Genomic DNA, 27,977 nt, shown 5'->3' on the forward strand with positions numbered 1-27,977 from the left:
GCGCCTTATATGTCACCTCATCACATCTAATAAATCCATGCGTCATTGCACTAACCTCTTAGCTAGTAGGTCATCCTCATACCCCATTGGTACTCTCAGTCGTACCTTGTATATCAACACGTCATTGTACTAAGGTAACCCGCGCATTTTTGGCCTTCTTGAGACACCCTGTCGCATCTTCAAAATGGGAAAATCGATATGAGACATACCAAGTGTGTCATCATATATCATAACATGTCAGTATTCCAAACATATAACACTAGTGCTTCGAACACGTATCAGCTTTCGGTGCATATCCCGTATGTCACCGCTTATGCTTTAGTCATACGTTGGGCCTTGTCAAAACGTGCCCCACATGTCGCCTTGTTATTGACAATATTTGTAGTCCACGAATATGTCATTAGGCTATCCAATTCTGGACCGACCTTTGACGCGCGTTCCGTAGGTCATCCCTCGCACCTTACTCACATATCAAAGACTGAGTCGTTTATACCATCCAGTCAGGGTTAAGCTTATGGCACACACCCCCATACACGATTTGGTACGTCTTATCGAGTCATTCATGTCATTGAGTTCAAGTCGAATCTCGGGCAAGTGCATCTCGCTTACATCTCCAATGTCGAGTCATTTGTATCGTCAGGTTTGAGTCAAACTTTTGGCACGTACCTGTCATATAGAGTGATTCGTGTCATCGAGTCCAAGTCATACCCTTAGGCACGTACCCTATAGGCTCCGTCTCGAGCGTCTCGCTCACACCTTGACACACTGAGTTGTTCATGTCGTGAGGCTCCTGTCAAACTTTTGATGTACGCCCCGTAAGTCGTCACTCATGTCTTGAGTACGACTCAAACAATGGTTTGTTTGTATTGTCAAACCCTCGACACACTCCCCCTACATCATTGGTACCATTGTCTATGCGCCACAAACTCCGAATTGCCTTATTTACGAGTCTGAGACATATGCCCTATGTGTCGCTATTTGGGTCTCACTCGTATCAGTAGTATCGAGTTGTTGGTACTGCGTCTAAGTCCAACTTTTGGCACTTACCTCGAAGGTCTTGGTTTGCGCCGCAAATTGTTCATAGTGATAGGTTCCAGTCGAACTATCGATGTCTACCCTGTGTGTCATTGCTGGTATCTCAAATATTGGTGATGGGCCAAATACGTCATAAATATCCACGTAAGATCTTTAGGGATTCTCATAAAACATATCGTCGTCGGGTTTGAGCTACGAAACAAATTGACCTTTGACACATACCAGGTAAGTCATCGTTTCTGTCTCGTTGGTACCTCGATCGGATTAGGACACCCCTCATTCTACCAAACACACCGATGTCCGCAAATTCATCGAGGTATTTGTGTCTCTAGCTTGATTTAATCCTTAGACTGCACCCTGCGGTCGGTATCGTGTCTAGCTGACACTCCAATGTTGTTAGGAGGTACCTCTCGAGTCATCTCTGTGCTTCATCTATGCCCAAAGTTGGTCAGATAATACGTGTGTCATATGTGTACCCTATTCGTGTCTCGTACCCAGCATGTCGGATTTCCTCCGCGACGGTCGAAATCCCAAAATCAAGCCATCACATCGTTCGTGAGTTGTGTATAAGTCAATCGTGGGGGCACATCGAGTGTGACTCTCATCATGCCTTTTGGCTACCTCTGAAGCACACTATGTACGTCATCGTACTTCCTAAATGCACCGTGTTTCAAACCACTCTGTCATGATACTAGTGAGCCAAGTAGGAGTTAATAATTGGCACATACCTCGTATGTTGACATATGCATCCTATTCGGACCTCGAGTATCGGGTATTCCATGTTCATTGTCCCGTTGAATAATACCCATCATTGTAATAGTTGCTTTCCGAGAGAAGCTGACAATTGGCGCACACACGTATGTCACTCGCGTCTTCCTTATGCCTTAACCTGTTTGGGGCACACCCCATGTGTTACCACTTTCTGCATAGCACGCCAAGATTCCGTTGGTACGTCTACGTATTTGTATCTTGGGTTTAAACTAACCATTGACCCACACCCCATATGTGGTGGTCTCGTCCCGCTTGTTTCTAGTTTAGGACACACCCTCTATGTCGGCCTGTTTCAGGAAACTTGTGTTTCCCAGAAAGGCGGTTCCCTGTTATCAGTATCGATACCAAGTAAACTATGGACAAGTGCCCCGCATGTCTCCGTCATGGTCTGTTTAAGTCTCGAACATACCATGAGCATCACATCAGCCCGTGTAACGCCTTGTATCTTCGAAGTATGTCATCACAACCGATGATGACAATCCCTCACATGCACCTCATGCATAGTTGCTTATGTTGTTTTTTTTAGGTCGTGAGTCGTGTCGATGTACCAAGTATGTCATTTCCCCCCACTCATGTCGCTACCCCTCCAATGTATCTACACATCACGGATATCATCGGGGTACACTCTCATCTACCTAGCGTCCTAGGGAATTTTACTTATCATGAGGGTCGTCTCAATCTCACAAGCGTCAGTCGTGTCGAGCATCATTCAACATTATACGTCTTGTAAAGCATTGTATAGTAAACTTGTAGGGTTCATACTAATGTGTGCATAACAGTTGAAATGATTTTGGGCATCCGCACTTCCAAACAGGTAAGTTAGCACAGACGACCGAAGTGCTGCCGATAGCTCTGGTAAAAGAAGGGGTTTAGCTCTAGTCCGAATCGTTTTTATGTTGTAAAAAATAAAGCGCATGCCATGAATCATGCATAGATCATACATCCATCCCTAGGAGGCATAAGTAGATAGCTCTGGCATTCGCATCACACGTGCATCACATCATCGAAATTCATAATGCCTAAAAAGCTCCACTCATCGATCCTTTCTTTTTCCTTATTAGAAACCCAACTCATGGCCCAGTCCAGCAATTCAAACCACAATCTTGAGAGCCGTGTGCAAGGGGCTTTAGCCAAATACATCTTTTCTGATGAGTTCAAACGTGCTCTTAATGATCCGGAGGCTACTAAGCATGATGGGGTTGAAAATTCCCAAGAGATGATAGGAGATTTCAATCTCAGAGCAGAAATCGAGCGAGTTCTTCCCGATATCCTTGCTTCAGATGAATTCAAGATAGAGCTGAAAGGGTTGGTCAGGGAGGTCCTGAGCGAGTCACTGGTTGCGGAGATCCCAAAAGCTGCTGTGGAGAAACCTATGTTCCAGCTCACGTCACAAGCTAATCCACAAACATTCACTCCACCAAGGGTAGTCTCACACCATGTTTCACGAACACAACAAGATCCACACCATCGGGGACATGAGATTACCAGGGTTGTTCGCCCTCCATCGCCCACTCAGTATAGAGGGGAGGGAAGAGAGTTCTCCACTTTCACCCAACCCTTATTTGAAGTGTTGGAGGGTCTACGAATGCACGACATACTTCATCCTCTACCAGCCATAGAAGGTCAAACCAATGAGTTAGCCAAACGCAGGGGCTACTGCCACTTCCACCAGAAATATGGTCATGAAACAAGTACTTGCATGAGGTTGAAGCATGAAATTCAAGATCTCATCGAAGCTGGAAAGATAAGTGACCCAGATCCTTCTTATCAGATGAAGCCTTCGACTTGTTCCTTGAACAGTGAAGTCTACAACGGATCAGGATAAGCTAAAGAAGAAGTTCTCGAGATTGAGGACACTTATGAAGTGGAAGAATCTGAAGCTTCCTGAAGTAGCATGAGAGAGAGGATTGCACTTGTAGTCTTTATCCTTGTCTTTTATTTTATCTTCTATTCCACAAGATGTTGTTAAACTCATTTTGAATTCAATGAAATTTCGTTTCCGCAAATTTATCCTAAACATACGTACTTACATTTGATATCTACTCAATTGAGATATTCCCGCTTCTATCATGGCACGGACGTAAGCTCTAGAATATAATTATTGCTCAGTACTTAACCACTGAAGAGAGAAAATTAAGAGAGAAAAAAAAGAAAAAAAAACAAAATAAATCATGAGAAGCGATTCCCTGACTCTACGATGATAAGTCAGGCGTAGACCCATCAAACGAAGGGTTCTCACCGGCTTTTGCCAAAAAGAAGACTGAGCGACAATCAACAAAGTCCAAAAGAGAGAAAAAGAAAAGAAAAGAAGGAGCAAGCAACAAGCCCTCAGAACCATGCTAGCACTAAGGCATCGACAAAAATTCCTCCCCCCCCCCAAAGGGGACACCAGTGCATGAGTGCACCATTCAGAACAAGACGGGGACAACTAACCTATCAACAATAAAGGATCCTGTTCCAGGATCCATGAAAAGGTTCAGATCTATGATGACTCAAAGTAAAAAAAAAAAAAAAGGCACTGCTGAAAAGGCTCAAGGGCAAAGTCAAGCCAATCAGAAGTAAGAGAAAATTATCAAGCAGACGTAACTAGCCGAGGGGCGTCAAGGGGACAAGAGCGGTTGACATTGCCCAGCAAATGGGTGATCAAATGTACGAGAAAAGCTCACTTTAGCAAGGAAAGATCAAATGCGTAGTCGAATGAAGACAAAGGCGGCGACGAAGTTTAGAACTACGGTCAATCTTAAAGGAACCCAAGGAATCTTTCTCATGAGAATTAAAAAAAAAAAAAGAAAGAAAATCTTGATAGGTTGAAAATCCGCAAAGGACGGCCTATGCAACAATAAGGGACACCCCCAATAAGTGAAAACCTCATGGGGCGCTTATTTGAAAATTCCGGGGGGTAAAAGGAGAGCGTTAAAATAACTGAAATGTGAAAACCCGAAAGGGCATACTTTGGTGACAGTGGTTAATGAACTGAGCAGTAAACAATTCAATTTATGTTTGCCAAGTGCTTTATTTAAGCTAGACGGTTGCATTTGCAATGAAAACACCCGCATCAATAGACACCCCGTCTCAACTAAAATCACACCCATAAACCGATCCAAAATCTAGAAAAAAAAACTAAAAAAAGAGACTATTCCTCTCTTTCATGCCCCATGAAGTCTGGTTCCTCCGCTCCTATATGGTCCTCTCAAGAGTCAAACTTCGACCGAAGCATCTCTCCTCCATAACTACTCCCAATGGCAGTATCCCTAGCTTGAGCGCACGTGAAATCTCACCTCAAGTTGGCAGGGGCATGCGCTTGCATCAACTTCTAACCCACACCAAGACGGTAACTTTTAATCGGTGGCACGACCATGTAATCAGATCACCGTCCATCTCGCCCCGGAAGCTTCTCCATTAACGAAGGCACCAGGCATGAACTCATCGTCAAATGCTCAGCATAGAAGTGGCCCGTGGATATGAACCCCCTGTGCTATCCGGTATCATTTACAATAATTAAAAAAAAATGAACAAAAGTTGGATTGAAAACCTCAAAAGAGGCAATCCAAGCAAAAGGAGAGATAGAGAAAATCGGTGAGATATAGAAAAGATGAATTGAAAACCCCTAGGGGCGATTCATGCAAAAGGAGAGATAGAGAATATCGAAGAGATCTCGTTGAGTCGAAAACCCGAAAAGGGCGGCTTAAGCAAAATTAGGGAAAAAATGAATGCGTCAATCTCTGGTTAAAGGCGAGAGCCCCTTGACACAAGCTCATCAAAACCAAATCCCCATCCTTACAACCCTTGGTTTCAAACTTATCCTCACCCTCATCCTTGCACACCTAGGGGATGGCCTGAAGCATCATTTCTCGATCTGAAGCTACCGAAATCCTCCAGCCTATGAAAAGGGGAATCCATTCGACCATCTCATCCACGCATACATAGTTTGCATACACACGTGTCCATACATCCATATAAAGTAAAACGCATAGGCCACACGTATGCACATTCAAACACACGCATGGTCACCTGCATACACACATATAAGTGTTTGCACGCATCCATAGATTAGGTTGTTGAAACACCTTTCCACATAATTTTGATTTGACAAAATTGTTTAAGTATAACTTAAAATACATATTCTAAACACACTAAGTTTAAATGCTTTGATTTATTCTACTAATGTGTTTGTTCAATGTTGAGTTAAAACTGTTATAAGACATAAGGATAAAAAGGCCCAAGCCCAATACGGAAGCCAAGGCCCAAGTCAAACAACTCAGTACACTCGGCCCGCGTATGTCAAGACGTTGCCGTTTTGAACAAAACGCAACTCAGCAAACGGAAGGATCTAGAAGACCTTCGGGAACAACTTCAAGATGAAGCTGCTGAGTAGTCTCGACAAACGTACAAGACAGCAGCTGGCGAAGGAAAACTTCCAGACAAAGTGTTTCCTCTTTTGGCAAAGTTTAGACGACACAGTATGCTGTCGAGTTGACCTTACCATAAAAGGAGAGACCATCTGCTGAGCTGACCGAGGACAGAAGATACATGATTGTGATTGGCCGAGAGCTCTGAGCAAGTCAGGATGACAACGACATATAGCCGTTTCCCTCCAACGGTTATTTCGAAATTCGAAATGACCGATGCCCAGACGTCTCTATAAATAGTGCCATCACAAGCTTCATTATACACAGAACTTGATCAAGCCATTACGCTGACCAAATCTCTACAAGTTCTGCAAGCAAGAAGCAAAGCAAAAATTCTTACACTACATTTCTCATATCTGTGTAAAAGTCTAGAGTGATTGTAAATCGTCTAAAGTGTCTTAGCACATCTTTGTATTAGGACAAAACACTTATCATTTCTAGAGATAGAAAGGAGAGGTTGAGTACTCGGTTTTAAGTACTCAGCGGAGAGATTAGGATTGAGTAGAAGTATAGAGGAAGGTACTCTTGTCATACTCAATTGCTGATATTGTAAAAGGTTTGAGGCTCTACCTTTAAAGAGCTCAGTAGAGTATTTGAAATCTCGGAACGTGTTCCGGGGACAGGACGTAGGCTTAGAAGAAGCCGAACCTGGATAAATCTGCTGAGTGAAGTATTTCTTACCTTAACTCCTTATTTATATTGCTTGCTTTAAATAATCAAAACTGACCAAGTAAAGAGGTCAAGTTGAGTTGTGCGCGTTGAACGTCTGAGCTCAGGAATAGACTCTAAGTGCTATTTCCTGACTCAAGCTAAGAAACTGACCTAGTCACCTGTTGACTAAGCCAGTATCTTATTGTTTACTCAGCGCCGCTGTTCAAATCTTTTTCTTTAGAAAAAGAAGTCTGCCTAAATTGCAAAAAGTTTAAATAGTTCCTAACCCCCCCCCCTTGGAACTATACTTGCAACTAAACAAGGGACCAACATAGGCTACATCCACCCATCTATATGCATCACTACATACCTCCCCTTGACACAAGCTCATCAAAACCAAATCCCCATCCTTACAACCCTTGGTTTCAAACTTATCCTCACCCTCATCCTTGCACACCTTGGAGATGGCCTGAAGCATCATTTCTCGATCTAAAGCTACCGAAATCCTCCAGCCTATGAAAAGGGAATCCATTCGGCCATCTCATCCACACATACATAGTTTGCATACACACATGTCCATACATCCGCATAAAGCAAAACACATAGGCCACACTTATGCACATTCAAACACACGCACAGTCACCTGCACACACACACACATAGGTGTTTACATGCATCCATAGACTAGGCTACATTCACCCATCTATATGCATCATTACACACCTGCGGTCGATTTAGAGACTAGGGTCGATAGAAAGAGCCATTTTACATGCGGTCGATTTAGAGACCAGGGTTGCTAGAGAGAGCCATTTTACCTGCGGTCGATGACCGAGGTTGCTATTGAGCCATCTTACCCACGGTCGTTGACCAGAGTTGCTATTGAGCCATTTTACCCGCGGTCGTGAACCAAGGTTGCTTTTGAGCCATTTTGCCTGCGGTCGATTTAGAGACCAGGGTTGCTTTTGAGCCATTTTACCCGCGGTCGTGGACCCGGGTTGCTTTTGAGCCATTTTGCCTGCGGTCGATTTAGAGACCAGAGTTGCTTTTGAGCCATTTTAGCCACGGTCGTGGACCAGGGTTGCTATTGAGCCATTTTGCCTGCGGTCGATTTAGAGACCAGGGTTGCTTTTGAGCCATTTTACCCACGGTCGTGGACCAGGGTTGCTATTGAGCCATTTTGCCTGCGGTCGATTTAGAGACCAGGGTTGCTTTTAAGCCGTTTTACCCGCGATCGTGGACCAGGGTCACTTTTGAGCCATTTTACCCGCGGTCGTGGACCAGGGTTGCTTTTGAGCCATTTTACCCGCGGTCGTGGACCAGGGTTGCTTTTGAGCCATTTTGCCTGTGGTCGATTTAGAGACTAGGGTTGCTTTTGAGCTATTTTACCCACGGTCGTTGACCAGGGTTGCTTTTGAGCGATTTTTACCCACGGTCGTGGACCAGGGTCGCTTTTGAGCCATTTTACCCGCGGTCGTGGACCGGGGTTGCTTTTGAGCCATTCTACCCGCCGTCGTTGACCAGGATTGCTTTTGAGCCATTTTACCTACGGTCAATCTAGAGACCAGGGTTGCTATTGAGCCATTTTACCAGCAGTCGATTTAGAGACTAGGTTCCCCAGAAAGAGCGTCCGTCCGCGGCCGATTTAAAGGCAAAAACGGGACAGACAAGGCAAAGATCGAAGACAAGGCCGGAGCATGCGGCATGGAGATCAGGTATTCTTCCTCCTACTCTATACGTGTCTTTTACTTTAATATATTTACATTGCATGTGTTGCGTTAGCAAAAAAAAAACGTTTTCAAAACACACACATCACTGTCAAAATAGGAAAGTAGGGGCAACTGTAGACACCGAGTCGGAGGACCTGTGATGAAAGCCCATAACAAGACGGTTGAAGCGGTCGGTTCCGATAATTTAAAGCAAAAATAACAATAAAAATCACGAGAGGATCTGTAGGGGTTGCGGTCATCGAGTGGACGGCTCGCGGGTGCTCAGCGGCGTTGGGTGAGCGCCTAGCGGCAGCCGGCGCACGTCCGACGGCAGTTGGACGCACGCCCGGCAGCACGGGGCGCACGCCCAGCGGCAGCGGGGCGTGCGCGCCCAACCTACGTTGGGCGTGCGCCCAACATCCATCGGGCGGACGCCCAACGACGTTGGGCGCACGCCCAACGTCCGTTGGGCGCACGCCCAACGTCTGTTGGGCGCACGCCCAAGTTGGTTGGGCGTTCGCCCAACTGATGTTGGGCGTTCGCCGAACACTGGTTGGGCGTCCGCCCAACCATTTTGGGCGTAGCCCGACACCCGTCGGGCTATGCCCAAAATTTTTTTGGGATCCGTGCCTATAAAAGGCACGGATCCCCATGCATTGGGGGGGGGAATTTTGAGAGTTTCTCACTCTAAAACATTTTTTTGAGAGAGAAAGTGATTTTTTTTGGGAAAAAACATTTTTTTTTCTAAAAATTTGGAAATTCCTAAAAGTTAAATATTTTACCAAAACACGAAAAAAACACCGAAAATCACGTCGTGGAATCAACCGACTTCAACTGTCAATACCGATCTTGAGGTATTATCCAAGGACTAGACTCGTGTCATTTATTTTAATTATTTTGTTCATTTATTTTTATTGTTAGTTTTTATTTATTTATTTATCACGTTTATTTACTTTCCCGTATTTATTTAATTCTCGTCTCGTATTAAATAAACGTTTGTTTGGGTTTTGAAATAAAAAACCTCGTCTTAACATCCCAATATGAACCGTGATCCCGTTTGAGGGTAGTTCGGGAATTCCGACGTTGTATACGTATAGATTTTAGAAAAGCCTTTCTAATTAACGTTTTAAAAATAAAACATCGTTTTAGGGGTCTCCGTTATAGACTATGATCCTATTTGGGTAGTTCGGAGGTCCAAAACGATAGAATAGATCTAATTTAAAGTGTTTGAACAAATCTAGAATGTTAGGTACTGTTTCTGTAATTTTCCATTTTCTGTCACAAAGGGCAGTTTGCCGACGGAATTTCCGTCGGTAAAGCTGCTGAAATGTAAAAAAATGCTATTTTGGTCCTTCTTTCTCAACTTTTAGACTTTTGGTCCTTTATATATATATATGTATAATTATGTAATATATGCATTCAAATTATTTTTAATTATTTTGTATATATATTTATTCTTTTTTTTTGGTAAGAAAGGAAAGGAAAAAAACAAAACCAACAAAAAACCTACACCGGGATCAGTCTAGGAAGGCTGACCCCAATCCTATCCTCTAGGAGAGAAGGCAAAAGAAAAGAAGGAGGAACAGAGAGGGTAGAAACACCTAACATTCTCCCATGCCCAGCAGCTGCTAAGCGATCCGCCACGCGGTTTTGCTCCCTAAAAATATGGGAGAAATTAAGATACTCAAAGGCAGGACGAAGCCTTAAAATAGCTTTGATGAGATTCTGGCTCTTCAGACAAACAGTCTGGCTATCTGAAATCCTGTTAATAGCCTCCAGATTATCAGATTCCACCGAGAGCTTTTTAACACCCATGCGAATGGCGAGTTTAATACCTGACAAGATACCCCAGAGCTCCGCAGAAAAGGAGGAGCCCGTCCCCAAGTTATGGGTAAACCCCGCCATCCAATTGCCACCAGCATCCCGAAGAACTCCTCCAGCAGCAATTCTGCCATTGCTAAGGCATGAGCCATCAGTATTCAACTTAGCAAACCCTTCTCTAGGCTTACTCCAGCCAACTAGCAGGATCTCTTTATCCGGGGAGGGGCGAACAAGGGAATCTCTTTCAAAGCTTTTAGTAATAACAAAGAGCTTCTTCGAGAAGAAAAACAGTAAATCAGGAATAAGGACAGCCTTACCCACAAATAATTCTTCATTCCTCCACTTCCAGATTTGGTGACAAGTAATAGCAAAGAGGATGGCACCGTGCTCCATGTTGGCCAGCAAGTTCCCCTTGGCTCCTTGAGAGAACCAGTCCCCTTCAGAAAAGGCCATGAAGGAAGGGAGGATGTGATGAGGGAGGATCCCTTCCCAGATCTTCTTACTATTTGGGCAATCCCTCAAGGCATGGCACAAGGTTTCCACATTGCCTCTGCATCTACTACAGGCATTAGACTTAGTCAAGTGCCTTCTATGCCTATCCGCATTCGTAAGGAGCCTGTCTTTGATACCCAGCCAAAGGAAGCTCCTGATACGGTAAGGGATCTTGAGGGACCATATGGACTTCCAAATCTCCAAGGGAGGATCAGCCCTATTAGGGGTAAAAGCTTCATAGGCCGATTTACAAGAATAAGTACCATTATTCGTCAAGGCCCAGCAATGTATATCCTTATCCTCCTCTTGATTGCTAATCTTCACTCCTCTAATGTTAAGAAGGGTCTCCAGACTAAAGAAAGAGTCGAACTTTGACCAGATCCAGTCTCCCTCCGAGTCCACCACATCAGCAATTTTCCAGGAAAGGAGATCAGCCGACGGAGGGACATTACACACATCAATCAGCGGTTTATCACCAATCCAGGTGTCATACCAGAAGCTAATAGATCTACCATTACCCACCTCCAGGCCAATCCCCGTACAGAATTCAGCAAACACGGCACTGAGCCCTTTCCAGAGGAAGGAACAGCTAACAACCCTCTCCTTCGGGCCACCAAAGATTCTATCTTTCCGATACTTCCCGCACAAGAGACGGACCCAAAGGGAGGAGGGGCATTGCCACATTCTCCAAAGAAGTTTCATTAACAGGACTTTATTATTGTCCTTTGCCTGCCTAATACCAAGACCCCCCCTGTTTTTAGGCTGGCAAGCTTCCTTCCACGGGACCAGGTGAACCTTTCTCCCATCTCCAGACTCACCCCACAGGAAACGCCGATTTATCTTATCCAGGTCACTAAGGACAGGCTCAGGAAGCTTACAGGCCTGCATGATGTGGTTCGGAGCAGCGCAGTTAACTGACTGGATCAAGGTAAGGCGACCTACAAGGGAAAGAGAATTAGCTTTCCAGCTAGCACACAAACCATTAGTTTTGTCCAAAATATCCTTGAAAGAGGCTTTGGAAACCCTGTCACTGTGAAGAGGAACCAAGATACTTCCCCAAAGAGTTCGTCAGAGGTATGCCAAAGAGCTCACTCAGTCTTCTGCACAAGCTATTGTCCATATTTTTGGAACAAAGCATACGGGACTTTTGGATGTTAACCTTCTGGCCAGAAGCCTCGCAAAAACAATCAAGGATATCCATAACTGTTTTAATTTGCTCCTCATTACCCTCAACGAAAAGCATGACATCATCAGCAAAGAGTAAATGGGTAATAGGGGGGCAATGTCTGTTGATAGAAACAGGGTGGAGAGTCCCTTTGCACACCGCCTCTTGGATCAGGTGAGACAGTCTTTCCATGGCAATAAAAAAGAGGAAGGGACTCATAGGATCTCCTTGACGAATTCCTCTGGAGGGAGAAAACTCATCCGACATGTCCCCATTGATCATGACCTGGAAAACAGGAGAGGAGATACACTTCTCAATCAAAATCCTCCAGTTCTCCGGGATGCCAGCTTTGGCTAAACTATCCAGAAGAAAGCTCCAGTTCAATCTATCATAGGCTTTCTCCAGATCCAGTTTGAGGGCCACAATCCCTTTCTTACCTTTCTTAATCTTCATAGAATGGACAACCTCCTGGGCAATAACAACGTTATCCATCAATTGTCTACCAGGAACAAAGCTCCCTTGGTTCTGGCTAATTATATCCGGAAGGATCTTCCGGATTCTACTAGTCACAATCTTAGTAATAGCTTTATACAAAACATTACAAAGACTGATGGGTCTCATCTGGAGGAAGGAGGAAGGCTTAACAACCTTAGGAATCAAGACAATGAGGGTTTTATTAACCGACCTGATATCGTTAGAGCCACCAAAAACACCTAACACAAAACTGTATATGCCCTCCTTAACAATATCCCAGTGTTTATGATAGAAACTAGCGTGGATACCATCAATCCCAGGAGCCTTAGTGGACCCTATGCTAGAGAAGGCCAGATCAATCTCTTTAAGGTCAATAGGATGGAAAGCATCTTTAATAGCCTCCTCCCCCAAACGAGGAAAGGAAATACCATAGTGGGCACTCTCCAAGTCCACAGCTTCCTCTCTAAACAGGTCCTTGTAGAAATCAAGGGCTGAGCGACGAATGTCTTCCTCCTCAAAAATCCACTCGCCACTAGCGTCCTTGATAGCATCAATCCTATTCCTCTGTCTCCTAATGATCGTAGAGAGATGAAAAAACCTGGTATTCCGATCCCCGTCTTGAATCCAGGCCTTCCTAGACTTCTGGAACCAAAGAAGCTCTTCCTGTCTAAGCACAGCTTCCAACTCGTTCTGGAGAGCTCTAAGGTGACCATTTAAGCTATGTTGTATATATATTTATTCAACATGTTTAGATATTATTTTTCATTAATTTGATTTGATAAAATTATAAGTATATATATAGATTTTGCTTTAAATTCATTTAAACTATACATATTTGTCATTTTAGGATTATTGAGGGTTATTTTCTATATATACTCGTCATAATAGTTGTTTTGGGGTTAAAAGTTAATTTCTTATCATTTGTGAATATTAGTGTCATTTTTATCTATTAATCATAGTCTTTATTATTTACCTTTTCTTTTAAATGTATATGTATAATTATCATTTCTATTAAAAATATATATATATATATGTACATCTTTCTTCCCTTTTTAAATTTCCTATAAGTATATATGATTTGGAAAATGTTTTGGTTGGGTGAATTTGGATTTAATTTATTAATTGTTGTCATTATATTCAAATGAAGGATAATTGAGTGAAAAAGGGGAAAGTAAACCACAAGAAGAGATTTTAATTTGCTTATTTACACTTAAGTTTTCTAGAAGTTCCTAATGTAAATAAAAGGCTTTCCTATTACTTTAAACCGTTTCCTAAAACCTCACGTTTTAAAACCTTAATTCGTTCCAACGACGGATTAAGCGAACATTGTAATTAAAATTGTTTTTTTTTGTGAATAATGAAGTTTTGAATTGTTTTCCTAATTAAATGGTTTTGTACAAAATAAATTGACTTGTATGCTTAATCACGTTTTTAGATTAAAACTGTTTGCTCAACGTTTTCAAACGCTCGAGTCGTTCCAACGGCGATTCGAGGGAACATCATTAACGGGGTTTTGAAACGTACCTAAATCGTTTCAACGGCGATTAAGGTACGAACCATGTAAATAAACTCGTTTTTTGGGAGTGAGATTAGCATAGATGTAATATACGACATAAACCCTAAATCACACTGTGAATAAATCAATTCTTTCTTCTCCCCCTCTCTCTCCTATATACTTTAAATTTATGCAAAATGGGTGATTCTTTACTAAAATGGCTTTTAATGACATGCTCAAAACGGTTTTCAAAACGAGAAAGAAAAGGTTTCAAATGAATTTTAAACTTAAAGAAATATGCGATTAGTCCGTTATCGCCTAACACGCTGAGTAGGAGGCCGGTGGTTCATAACCGGGCGATGTCGGGGTGCCTAGTAGCCTTTCTCCGAAAAGGAGCTAGCCTTCTCGGCTCGTACCTAAGTTTCCCGAACCCTCACCGGTCTCCCGCAAGGGATCAGTGTTCATTTTCCCATTCGTGGGTGGCGACTCTTCCATACTCCAGGCTCCGGTCCTGGCGAGCAACTTGATTCCACGATTGGTTGCTTTCGGCGCCAATCACCGCTTACGTCGCCATGATGTGTCCACCCCCCGGTCCGCCCGGGTGAGGCCGTCGGCACTTTGTCTAACAAGTGTCTGTAATTGATTCAATTTATTAATATAAGGGTAAAATTGTTTTCACTATCGTTATAGGTCAAATTGCACCATTTTAGACCTTATGTTGGCTCTAAACGTTAGAGGATATTTTTGCACCTTATTTCATTTTATTTATATTTTTTCATTAAAGTCATACATATTTTTACTAATAAAAAGAAAAATTTGTTATTATTTAATGTGATATTATTTTTTTTTTTGTTATTAGTGAAAATAATTAATAATATATATATATATATATATATATATATATATATATAACTACAAAATGAATAAGGTATTTACTACAAAAAAAAAAATCTATTATTATAAAAAAATTAATATACTATTGCATTTTTAAATTTTTTTTAATGTACAACTTATTAATAATGGATTCTAAATAAAGTTAACATTAAATTTAATTGATATGATTTAATAATTTAATTGTGTATAATTACATGTTTTTGAAACTTAATAAACAAATATTTCATAACCAAGGAAAAAGTTTAAAATTACATTATTTATTTATTTTTTAATAATTAAATTTAAAATAGTTTGATATTTAATGTGGATCGTATTTAAACAGGTATATGTTTAATAATTGAATTTAATTTTTTTTAAGCAAGCATTTTTTTCAATCATACAAATAATAAAAAAATTAACATTTAATATGAGTTAAGAAATTGTAAATGGTGCAGATAATTAAATAGTATATAATTGATAAATAAATAATTCAAACATAATTTTTGGTTAGTTTTACTTTCGTATGGTCCTGCTTGTTTTGAGTTTTTTTTTTTACTTTTGTAAATTTCTTAACAATCGAATTATAAAAAAGATATCATTTAATTTGTTTAATATGATTGAAAACAAATTTATTTATGAAAATAGAAAAATAAATAAAAATAAAAGTATAAAATAAAAATTTCAAATTCAATAAGCATTTTATTTGGAACATTTTTTTTTTGTTTTTCAACCCACAATACATTTTTTAAACAATTTAGTAATCATTGAATTAAGAAGAAAATATGTATTTAATGTTATTGATATAATTTGATCATATATTTAGCTATTAAATAAATTAATACAGAAGTAATATTAATCCTCATTTCTTTTTAACAAATTAGAACTACAAAAAATTCAAGATTTCAAAATCTTTGATATATTATTACATTTTTAAAGTTTTTTTTAAAAAATTTATAGATTTTGAACAAAGTTACAATTTAAATGATATAATTTAATAATTTAGTTGTATATAGAAAATACAAAAAATAATAAAAAAAACTCAAACTTTATTGTATGTAACACTTTGAAATCCATCACATATTTTTTACACTAAAAAAAAAAATGGTCTACTACGACACTTTTTTCGCGACGTTTTTGAGGATGTGTCTCTATATTTTAAAATTTAATGACGCTTTTGTATTTGTGTCAGTCTTTACCGTCTCTTAAAGACACTTTTTTTATTATACGTTGACATTTTTTAAAAAGTAACTACGCTTTTGAAAAAAGCATCATCACTTTTTTAAAATTAAAGACGGTTTAGAACTTACGTCGTGAATAAGTGTCTCCGTATTTTTTTATTTGAATATTTTTTATTTTTTATCCCCGTATTTAAAATTCAACCACATTTTTTAATTTGTGTCCCCTTTTATAATCATTTAATGATGCTATTAATTATTGTGATGGGATTTTTAGAAATTTAACTACACATTTTGAAAAAAGCATCGACATTTTTTAAAAGTTAAAGACGTGTTAAATTTTATGTCCCTAAAAAATATTAAGGTAATTTTTTAATTTAAAAACACTTTTTAGTTTTGTCCTTATATTAAAAATTCAATCACGTTTGTTATAATCACTTAATAACACTTTGCAAAATTGAAATTTATTTACTTTAGATTAAAAGAACATGGACAATCTTTGAATATAAATTAGATTTATTGTAAAATTAGTCTTTCTAAATTTTTAAGGATCAACATATATGACTACAAAAATAACAAGTATTAAAAAAAACTTTTAATAAAGATAATAAATATCATTTGCCTATTATTAATTGGGAAAAAGCGGGATCTTTCCCCAAAACAAAAATGCTTCCCCCCCAAATAATTTCATTTTACAGCCCTAATTATTCTCCTGGCTCTTCTCTGTACGCACCCTCACCTCTGACTTTCCATCTCTATGTGGGATGAGTTCATCGAACAATCGATCGAAATGTTTCGAACCAAGGTGAAAAGATGGCGCTACCCGGATTGGGAAGAGGGATGAGATGTAATCTAAGGCTAAAGAATAGTGGGATTGGGACCGATGGAGAACGCATTTTGAAGAAGTTGAAGAGCAGGAGCGAATCGTCTCTATTTTAAAGGTTTACAATCGTCTTTCAATTGTATTGTTGAAGCTATTTGTACTATGGCTCTTAATCTTACATCTCAATTTTCTGATATTAGTTTAGTTTATGGATTGATTTGGCTTTGGGCGCGTTGCTGATATAGGTGTTGCAGGTGGTTCCATGGTCTTTGCCACGAATTCGTGGATTGTCGATGTTGTGTCTGCTGATTTACATAACTATATGGCTGGGTTCGATGATCCTAAAGTCCTTCAGAAGGAGGATATTGAACATATTACCCAAAGGTTCGTCTTTTCATTTGTTCATAATGTGGTCTCATCCTTATGCAATTTAATTCATGTAAATAGGATGTAACTATATATTTCAGTTTCTAAGTTGTTGAATTTGATGCTCTTGTTAATGGCCAAAAAAGAATCCTTTTCTTATTAATGGCCACTTATGATAGGAGGATATAACAGTGTCACTTATGATAGGAATTCCATTCTTATTAATGGCCAAAGAAGAATCCTTTTTTCTGGTTCCATTCATTATCCTAGAAGCACTCCTGATGTGAGCTAAGCTATACTTCCCCTTACACAATGTTTTTATTGTTTAGGGGTTTGTGTCTAATTTTTCTTGAATAAAATTTTCAATATGTGTAGATGTGGGAAGATCTAATATATAAGACCAAAAATGGGGGAATAAATGTGATTGAGACCTATCTATTTTGGAATGTACATGAGCCTTCTCATGGGAATGTAATTCCATTTCTCTCTTTATATGTTTTTCATCTTTTTACACTTGCTTCTGAATTTTTCTTCTAAAAAATTATATTGTGTAGCATGTTGCTTTATAGGTAATTGTACAATTTTGAAGGGAGATATGATATGGTGAGATTAATAAAGTTAGAACAAAAAGCAAGCTTTTATGCTCATTTTCGAATCAGACCTTATGTTTGTGCATAATAGAATTTCGGGTACTAACTATTCCCTCTTTCTCTAGATGTACAATTGCTCGACGCTCCATTTCCAGCTAAAGAAGGCTAGAAACTTGATCTGTTGCATAATGAAGAAACCCCTTCCACACTACAAGCTAATGCTTTGAGCAGTTTCAATGCCCTTTATCCATGCGATTTCAGCAGCGTCAGATCAATTTATAGGAATAGCTTACGACAGTCGTGACAACTGATATCCTTTTTTATTGTTAAGGTATGATTCTTACCCTGGACTTGAATACTCCGAATCCGGCTTTCTGCTTTGACTTCTCATATCATTTTGAGAAACCTCGATCATTTCAACTCTTAAATTCAGTGTCTTCCGAGATTGGTTTTGAGGAATCGCCTCCTGAAGTTGTGATAGTTGCTATCTAATTCGACATTTCAGGTCTGAATCCTGCCATGGACTTGAATACCCTGAATCTCGCTTTGCCGTGGAATAAGGCTTCTTGCTTGCCCTTTAGGTTTTCATTATATAAGTTTCAGTAATCAAGTATATGTGGTCGTAACAGGGAGGATTGCCTTACATTTTAGGCTGTTTGTGATCATTTTAACTCTACTAACATCTGTTTTTTTTTTATCTGCATTTTGTTGGCACAATCATTTTAATTCCTGAATATCAACTTAATTGGTTAAAGTGTTAACATTGCATTAAGACAGTTGTCTATATATGTAACTCTTTATCTACTACTGATATTACTAGAATTATGACCATAAATTACAGAGAATTCTATAGGCTTACTAGTGAAGCCAACAATACGACATAAATCAAGATAATATAAAATTAGTAGTGTAGTCTAATATGTTTGTTGTTGTATATTTAATTTTTTCATTTTATGTACTTGGGTGCTTATTTTCTATGAAACTTGGATTTATTGAATTGAGTTGGTGAATGTGTTTTATAGGTCTTCTACTGCGAGGCTTATTGATGAGCATAACAATATGGTTAATAAGTGGTGTTTATGTGAATCCTTTCATTATTTATTTATTTATTTTATTTGTGGTTGTTAGCATTAAGATTTTATCTTATTAAAAAAAGTTGCAAATTCAAGTATCAGTGTTGCTTTCTTCTTTTACAGTTGGTTCAATGAAACATTCACGAATTTTTTAGGATTATGAAGATTTAAGTATATTTATATGGCAGGTTAAGCTTTGTGTGGAGTTGAAGCGATTGAGTTCAGGCAAAAGTTGAAGGCTCTGTGAAATTACTTTCCACCTTGAGCATTTCATTGGCAAAATGTTTATGTAAGTTGCTATGGGTTATTTTATTTCCTCATTTTTAAATGTTGTATAGATGAAAATGCACTGCTTGTTATTTATTCATTTAATGGTTGATTGATTCATCTATGCTCTTGTTCTTGTTAAAAGGATTTCCCTAACTTCTTTGTCCCTCTCTATTATTTATTAAATCTGCCATATGATTCTTATTGTGATGTTTGACATTTTCATTAATTCGTGTACGTTATTCTGCTAAATGAAGAACTTGTTCCATGTTTTAGGGGAATTTTTTTTATAATTCGTGTACAGATAACATTATTCTGCTCACTTATTTTCATCAGTGGGATTGCTCATGTTGTAACAAAGCTCACAGATCTCACAAGTTGTGTCACAGGTTACCCTCCTTTCAAAGTTCAAATGCAGATTGTGTTTTGTAGAGTTGCTGATTGGTTACAATTGCCTGTAGTAATCACCTTACGACTATTTTACTCGCGGTATAATTTTTTCAACTATAAATGCTTATGACATCACATTTAATGAATTAGTTGGAGGAACTTCATGGCCAGACTTTGTGCCAAGTTAGATACCTGCAGAGCGCTAAACAACAACAGATTCTGACATTGCAAATGCAAGTTCGTTATTATAATGTTATTTGTGAAAGCGTGGTTATGACAAGGGCATAACATTAGAAGAACAGAGTTAGTACTTCATGTAGTTAAATTGAAAGTTTAAGCTTTTGATTTTGGAAAATTTATGTTGTGCATAAATTAATTGTTATCTTTTCTTTTTGCAGCAATTTAGTAAACATATATGTGGACATTGGTGTTCCATGGCTAATAAGCATTGCCTACAATTTTCCAAGCTGAAGAAACTACAAGGGTAATCAGATTGTTGGTGTTAGTTGTTACTTTTCACTGTTTATTCTCTTTTTTGCAGGGTTATATTTTGTTTCTCTATTATGCTTATTTTTTTCTCTCCTTCACAGTTTCTTCTTTGGATTTCTTATGTGTTCTTTGTTTATCATATATACCTTCGTATTCTTCCGCAACATTTGGAAGGACTTAAAAAATCAGTCCTCCTTCACCATTTTAATGGAATGCACTGTTTCTTATGTGTTGTTTCTGTTGTTCTAGATGCTCTCTTCGTCGAAAATCCCCAAACTGGTGTGATTGTGACCTGTTGAACTGTTGTTCATGAAATTGCTATGTATAGGTATGTTGCTGTCCAAAGTGGAAATGCTCTGCTCTTAAATGTCCAACATATCCTAAATGGAGTAAATGTCTGAAGGTATGCTTTTGTTCCAATTGTAAAAAAGAAAACATGTTGTAATCCACATAGTTATTTTAAAACATTAGTGAAGTACTATACGGTATATCCTTCAATTCTTTCTGGCTTCTTAGACTAAAGCATTGCCTCAATCTCAGGCATTAGAATTTGATAAAATTTTGAAGTTATGGTTGCTATTTTGTTGTTATCAGAGCTTATCACCTTCAAGATTAGCTGCATTGGGACTTGCATGAGGAATAAGGCAGCCTCTTGTCGTGTTGTTGAAGATGAATATATTTTGGTACCATTTCATACACTCTGATCAGTTAAAGTGGGCAACTGTAATAGTTCCGCTCATGGATGACTATTTGATTCTTTTAGAATTTTATGTTGGTGTTTGTGAATTATACATGAAATACAATGATATTTATGTAAATGAAGGATGATTTAGTTTTAATATATTAAATTTTTGTACTCAAGCTATTATTTAACGCCAATTACTTTTTTTTTATATAACTTTGAGAATTTTACTATCAATTACTTTTTGAATTGATAAATAATTATTTTAATATTTATTATTTAATGTATTTAAATATGGACATTTTAGAATTAAATATAGTAAATTTGGGACATAAAAATATACCGGTGTCGATATTTTAGCTACGAATGTTGTTGCATTTGGGACGTAATGGATTTTTATGTACCCAAAATGTAGACATACTTAGTTAAATGTCGTCAATTTGGAGGCACTATTTAATTAAAATGACGCGGTATTCAAGACACTATCGATAATTCCGAAGCGAAATAACAACATAATAAATATTATGTGTCGTTGAATTTGCGACGCTTTATTAAAATGTAGTGGAAATTTCTGAAATTAAAAATAAATAATATAAAAAACTCACGACGCTAAAAATGTAAGCGTTGGACACTTGACGATGCTTGTATGTAGTATGTCGTCGGACTAAATTTACCCACACGATGTTTTATGCGTCGTTAAAATTAACGACACGCAATTTAATGACGCTTGTGACAACGCTTTGAAAAGCGTGGGTAAGCATTTAGAGACGCCGAAAAGCGTCGTTAAACCTTTAAATTTAGCGTCGTAACAGACCCTTTTTTTGTAGTGTTATAAGCAATATATATTTGTTTCATTTAGTATTTTTTTTAAATATTTATCATTATTACAATTAATTAAACAATATATGTATAATCTCAAGAATGCATAAAACTTTTGATATTTTTTAATGAGAAACTATTTAATTGTTTTTAATATATTTGTTTATATTTTTAGGTTTATATTTTTATTTTCAATGTATTCATAATTGTAATAATAAAAGTTATCATTTAATTTATAGATATGATTTGACAAAACTTGCATCATATTTATGTAATTTACAAAACCCAATAAATAAATTTTTAGGAACCTAAGAAGTACCTTTTTTATAAACACAATACAAAATTCCATTAAGTTTTTTCAACCTTGCAAAACCCAATAACATGTTTTTCAAACTCTATAAACAAATATTCCATAACCAAGAAAAATGTTTTTTTTTTAATAACCAAGAAAAATGTTTAAAAACACATTTTTTATTCATTTTTTATTAATTAAGTTCAAAATAGTTTAATATTTAATGTGGATGGTATGATTTAAGAAGTTGATCTTAGTAAATTAATTAAATAATACATATTGTTTGAAAAAAAAATATAAAACTTTTACTATATTTTTTATTAAATAATTCTTTCATACATTCTTGCATTTTTTTTAGTATTTTTCAAGTATTTCAAATTGTTAGTAATTGAATTTAAAAATCATAGCATTTAATGTGGTTGATATGATTTGATAACTTATTTGACTATTATGATTAAAAATATATTAAAAAAAGGCTTAATACATCATTTGCCCCCTGAACTTGTCCAAAAAGGTTGATTGGCCCCCTGAACTTTCAAAGTGTTTCAATAGCTCCCTGAACTTGCATAAAATGTTCAGTTAGCCCCCTGAACTTGCGTAAAATGTAATCAATTAATCACTCGGTCATAAGAAAATAAGTTAAACGCGGAAGATGTATTCCACGAGTCTTAAAAAAAGTAAAACGACCAAAATCAGAGTATACGATTCTAATATTAGAGAAGACAAGTTGTATAGTTGAGCAAGCAATAACTTCATTTTTAATCTATTTTTAATTATGTAATAACATTTTAAAATACGTGAAATACATCTTCCGCGTTTAACTTATTTTCTTACGACCGAGTGATCAATTGATTATATTTTACTCAAGTTCAGGGGGCTAACTGGACATTTTATGCAAGTTCAGGGAGCTATCGAAATACTTTGAAAGTTCAGGGGGTCAATCAACCTTTTTGGACAAGTTCAGGGGGCAAATGATGTATTAAGCCTAAAAAAAAGTCTAAAACAAGTATGATGTTCATGTCTTGAAACTGCCAAAACATAATTGTTTTTGGCATCATGTGTCATAAAAAAAATCTAAAGCAAGTATGGTGTTCATGTCTTGAAACTTTCAAGAAATAATTGTTTTTTGCATCATATGTCTTTTCATGTGTGTTTTAAATTGTCATATTATATGTTTCTTTTGTTTGGCATTATTTATATACAATTAATGCACATAAATTATTAAAATATAGTTTTGTTTATTTTTGCCTACATATATAATTTTGATTTTTATTGATTTTGTTAAATCTAACTTCTTTAAGAAGTTTATCCATATCTTGAGTCATTTTTAATGAGTAATGTTTAATATTATTTAATTTTTTGATCTTAGTAAAATTAATTAAATAATACATATTGTTTGAAAAAAAATATAAAACTTTTACTATATTTTTTAGGGTAAATTTCATCAATGGTGTACAACGTTTACCCAATTTCACACTTTGGTGTACAACCTTCAATTTGTCTCACTAATATATACGAACTTATAGGTGACCTCCCACTTTGGTGTACGGCCAGTTAAAATGACCGGTCAACTCAAAAGTCAACGCGCCAGCTCATTATTTTTTATCTTACCTAGGACCCAACATAGGATAATTACAAAAATACCCTCTCTTCTAAATAAAAAAACCCAATCTCCCAAATATTTCCCTTTACCACTCTTTCTTTTTTCCTGGATATGCTTTCTCTCTCTCAAACTCTTTCTCTCTCTCAAACTCATATCTCTCTCTCTTCTCTATTTTATCACTATCATCATCTAATTTATTAACAGGAACACCTAATTCATTAAAATTCCTCCCATTATCATTATTATCATCAACATTTGGATGTTCCTGTTCCGTTACTGATAAGTGCAAAAAGTAACAAGTAAACATGCTTTATTTTCGCACTTATTCGTATTTTGATTCCTTGATTTTGGAGCTTTTTACTTGTTATTATCATAAGGTACTTGCAGGAGCCAATTTGGAGAAAGTAAAACTATTTCGAGCTTAATTGGGCATTTTTACCTAAGTTGCAGAATTTTGATCAGAGATGACTTAGTCTGGCCCAAGACTAAGGAAGGTCGACAGCAGCAGAATTGCCAACTCAGCAGATTCGAGATTTACTTTGACAACAAGCATCCTAGTATGCGAAGGACTGTCGAAATCATCTGATTCTGTGGGGAACGGAGAGTTTTGGTTAGAATAGGACACTTATGACCTTTTCCCTTGATTGGGAGATAACAAAAGGGGATTTAAGAGGAGATTACGTTTTTTTCAACAGTTAGGTTTTCTTTGAGTATTAAAACTTTGCTTAGAATTCCAGAACTATTGAACTTGTTTATCTTCAAGGTTTTGTAAAGCCATCATAACCCTTCCATGGTTATGAGTAGCTAAACTCTTTATTTCGGTTAAGGGATAATTCAAAGGCAGGAATCTTCAAGTATTGTGAGATCGTATCTCTTCTAGTATTTTCTCTTTATTCATATCATTTGTTTATTCACTGTGTTTAGGGATTTTATCTCAATTGTTAGTTTGCTTTTGAATGATACGGCCGATTGTTCATTTGATTAAACTGGCATATAGCTGTCTGATTAAACTAGATAATCAACGAGTCATTATTTAGTTAAATCTGAGTTAGTAGCAATTGATGCTATAAAGTTGAAATCTAGATTGTATTTGGGGATAATCAGATTGACAAACTGAGAACTCTCCATGTGACATTAATACGTCTATTTTCGACTTTATCACATCAAGTGAATGAGTAATTAAGTTTCTGAATCGATATCGCTGAGAATCGATTGGCTTAGATTAGGTTCTTCTAATTCCTAACGTTGTTAACGGGTTGAATCTTAGCCGCTGAGGTAAGATTATTCATTAATTAGGAGTTAACTACAGTCTTACTTGGTTAATTCATTATTTAGGAAGAATACACCAAACTAGTCTGATATGCAATTTAGAAGAAATATCATTTCTGTCAATGATCAAGACTAACTAAATTCCTTGCCTGAGAATCCCTTAGTTGAAATTCTATTTAATCATTTTATTCAATTTCAACTCAACTCTATTACTTTTGTTAATTTAGCAATCAACTATTCCAACTCCCCCTTTTTACTTTTTATTTATTTGTCTGGTTATATTTACAAATTAGATCAGTATTAGTCCTTTGGGTACGACCTTTGCTTACCCTTGTGTAAGCCTAAGGGCTGTGAAGTTATATTTTATTTTTGGTGGATTCGACAACCGTCAGTTACTCTTCTCTTCAATGTGGAATTCCAATGGTTTTTAATAGCAATATCAGTCCGACCAAGAAGCATCCGAGCAAAGGTGGCCCAGCGGTTACCAAATCTAGCATGAGCAGCTAAGATTTGCATCATCTTTAGCCGAAGAAAAAGGACGATGCTCCACATTTGGACTAAGTTGATTGAACCATCCAAGTCTACAAGATTTCCCTGATCGGCCATTAATGTAGTGGCTTATCAATGTCCGATTCCGGGCTCCATACCGGTCCACGAGACGGGTGAGAATCTTATCTTCCTCGGCACTCTATGGACCTTTGATTCTTTGAGGTCTATTTGAATTTCTCGAAGTAGTATTTTTGTTGTTAAAAGAAGAATCGGAAGATAAAGAATCGGAGGAGGAAGTGGAGCAAATGTTGTTGAATCCTTCCATTGATGATAAGATGTAATCAGCACATAAATATTAAGGAATGAAAAAGAAGAAGAGAAGGGGAATATATATGTGAGAAAGAGAGAGGTGCCTGAACTTGGTGGGTGAAGAAATAAAAAAAGGTATATGTTTTTGTTTGGTAGCAAAAAGGGAGGAGAGAGAGACAAGTTTGAGAGAGAAAGTATATCCAGAAAAAAGGAAAGAGAGAAAGAGAGACAAATGGGATATGGGGGAAATTGTATTTTTTATTTAAAATGGAGGGTGTTTTTGTAATTATCCTATGTGGGTCCTGGATAAGATAAAAAAATAATGAGCTTGCACGTTGACTTTTGAGTTGACAGGTCATTTTAACCGGCCATATACCAAAGTGGGAGGTCACCTATAAGTTCGTATATATTAGTGAGACAAATTGAAGATTGTACACCAAAGTGTGAAATTGGGTAAAGGTTGTACACCATTGATGAAATTTACCCATATTTTTTATTAGATAATTCTTTCATACATTCTTGCTTTTTTTTTAGCATTTTTCAAGCATTTCAAATTGTTAGTAATTGAATTTAAAAACCATAGCATTTAATGTGGTTGATATGGTTTGATAACTTTTTTGACTAATAGGATTAAAAATATATATAAAAAAAAGTCTAAAACAAGTATGGTGTTCATGTCTTGATGAAAGGAAAATAGGCTAACGTATGGCAGCGGAAATATAAAAATTTTAACATTTTTCCATTAACCCAAGATCCGTTAATCGTTATTTCATATAAAGAGGGATAGAAGGAAATACCTTTTGAAGTTCTATCTACCGTTGCAATCGAAGTGCCCACAACTCTTACTCCGAGTTCCCGAGCACAAGACAAAAACACAATCCAAAATCAAGTTAGATATCAACCGTGTAAAAACAATCAAAAATAGATTGCCTCTAATAAATCAACACAAGATCAAGGAATAAGAGAAAGAGATGAAAATCAATTGAATCGGGAGGAAGCGGTGAATGATCTCGTCCTCAACTATGGGGGTCGAAATTCTCTCTCTACGGCATACTAAGGTTGGCCGAAATTTACATATAGAGGGGGTATATATACGCTCTTGTATCTAAACCCTAGTTAGATAGAATTAGGTTACTGAATAAGAATTTAATTCGAAATATAATTCTTATTTATTATCTATAATTATATCTAAATATAAAGATAATAATAATAATCTTTTAGGATAATAACAGGAGCAATTTAATCTCATTAAACCTCCTAACTTATTTATCTTTTAATTAATTTAATTCACAATCATAATCTAATTAGGATTGCTTAAAATCAAATTAATTTCTTTATGCATTTAATACATAAAAATCGCCCGCTCTATTTACTGGGCCTTGGTGGACTCGGTTGGGCTTCCAACAATTAATTAACATCTGTTTCTCTTTTGGGCTCCAAGTCTTATGTGTGACCCATTAGGTTCTTATTGCTTCTAGCCGTATGCAACTATTAAATTAATTTTCTCAGAATTATATTTAATCTTTGCATAACGGAATGAGTACGCGAAATGTGATTAGCAAATCTGAAACATTCCCCCAGAGCTATAAGAAGACAGGTTGATTCTGTCGTTGACCTTTCCGTATTAGTTACAGTATAATTCGATCCTTTATCAACTACATCCTTGAACTGAATCTTATGACTATGGATAATGTCAAGTCATATATAGCGAGACGTTCATTTTACTTGTACAGGCCGAGTTAACTCCAATTAGATAGGTTAAGTGAAATCTGCATTTCAAGTCTTAAGTTATCACCTTGCAAGGATTTAGAGTCAAGTCTTCCACAAGCGATCCTTGGACGTATCTCCCATTTATCGGGAGTGACAAATGCTCAATCTAATGTATAATTATCCTGCATTACTTCTTGTGATACCCAACGTCTACCGTTCACACCCTAGAGTCATCTCTGTTATGGATCGTGTTACAACAGGATCAAAGCATCACATTCCATAATTCAGAATCACTAATTAACATTCCTTTGAGTCTGAGGATTACTTATACCTATTAATACCAATGAGATGAACAGGTGACAAGGATGAATCTACCCATCCTGTTATCTCAAGTCGGGTCCCCAATCCTAATGAACTCCCTTTCATTGGATCCACGTAACTGTCCAGATATCTGCATATCTGAAGCTTGTGAGATCAGCTTTCTGTCTCGACAGAAGACATTGTTACATGCAAGTCTCAGCAGTGATATGTCAATCCTAAACATATTACTTGACTTGGGGTGGTTTTATGTTTGTTAGTTTATTATAAAGTTTCGTCTCACTTCATGCTTGTATGAACACTTTATAATCACTTTAAACAAACTTAGGGATTTCCTTTTATTAGACTTTATTTAGTTCTTAAAAGAGGTTGCCTTTATATAGTTATGAAACCATATCTCATTAAAACAAATGATATAAAG

At 37.2% G+C, this 27,977-nt stretch overlaps 1 long non-coding RNA gene across 1 annotated transcript; it reads left to right on the top strand.

Annotated features, from left to right (window-relative positions):
• Nucleotides 1-19,134: 19,134 nt before the first annotated feature.
• Nucleotides 19,135-20,464, top strand: LOC136232314 (uncharacterized). Its single transcript, XR_010690464.1, has 3 exons — nucleotides 19,135-19,879; nucleotides 19,975-20,060; nucleotides 20,394-20,464. It is a non-coding gene; the product is annotated as an uncharacterized lncRNA (long non-coding RNA).
• Nucleotides 20,465-27,977: the final 7,513 nt, after the last annotated feature.

Source organism: Euphorbia lathyris, chromosome 6 (assembly GCF_963576675.1).
Source record: "Euphorbia lathyris chromosome 6, ddEupLath1.1, whole genome shotgun sequence".
Taxonomy (NCBI): domain Eukaryota; kingdom Viridiplantae; phylum Streptophyta; class Magnoliopsida; order Malpighiales; family Euphorbiaceae; genus Euphorbia; species Euphorbia lathyris.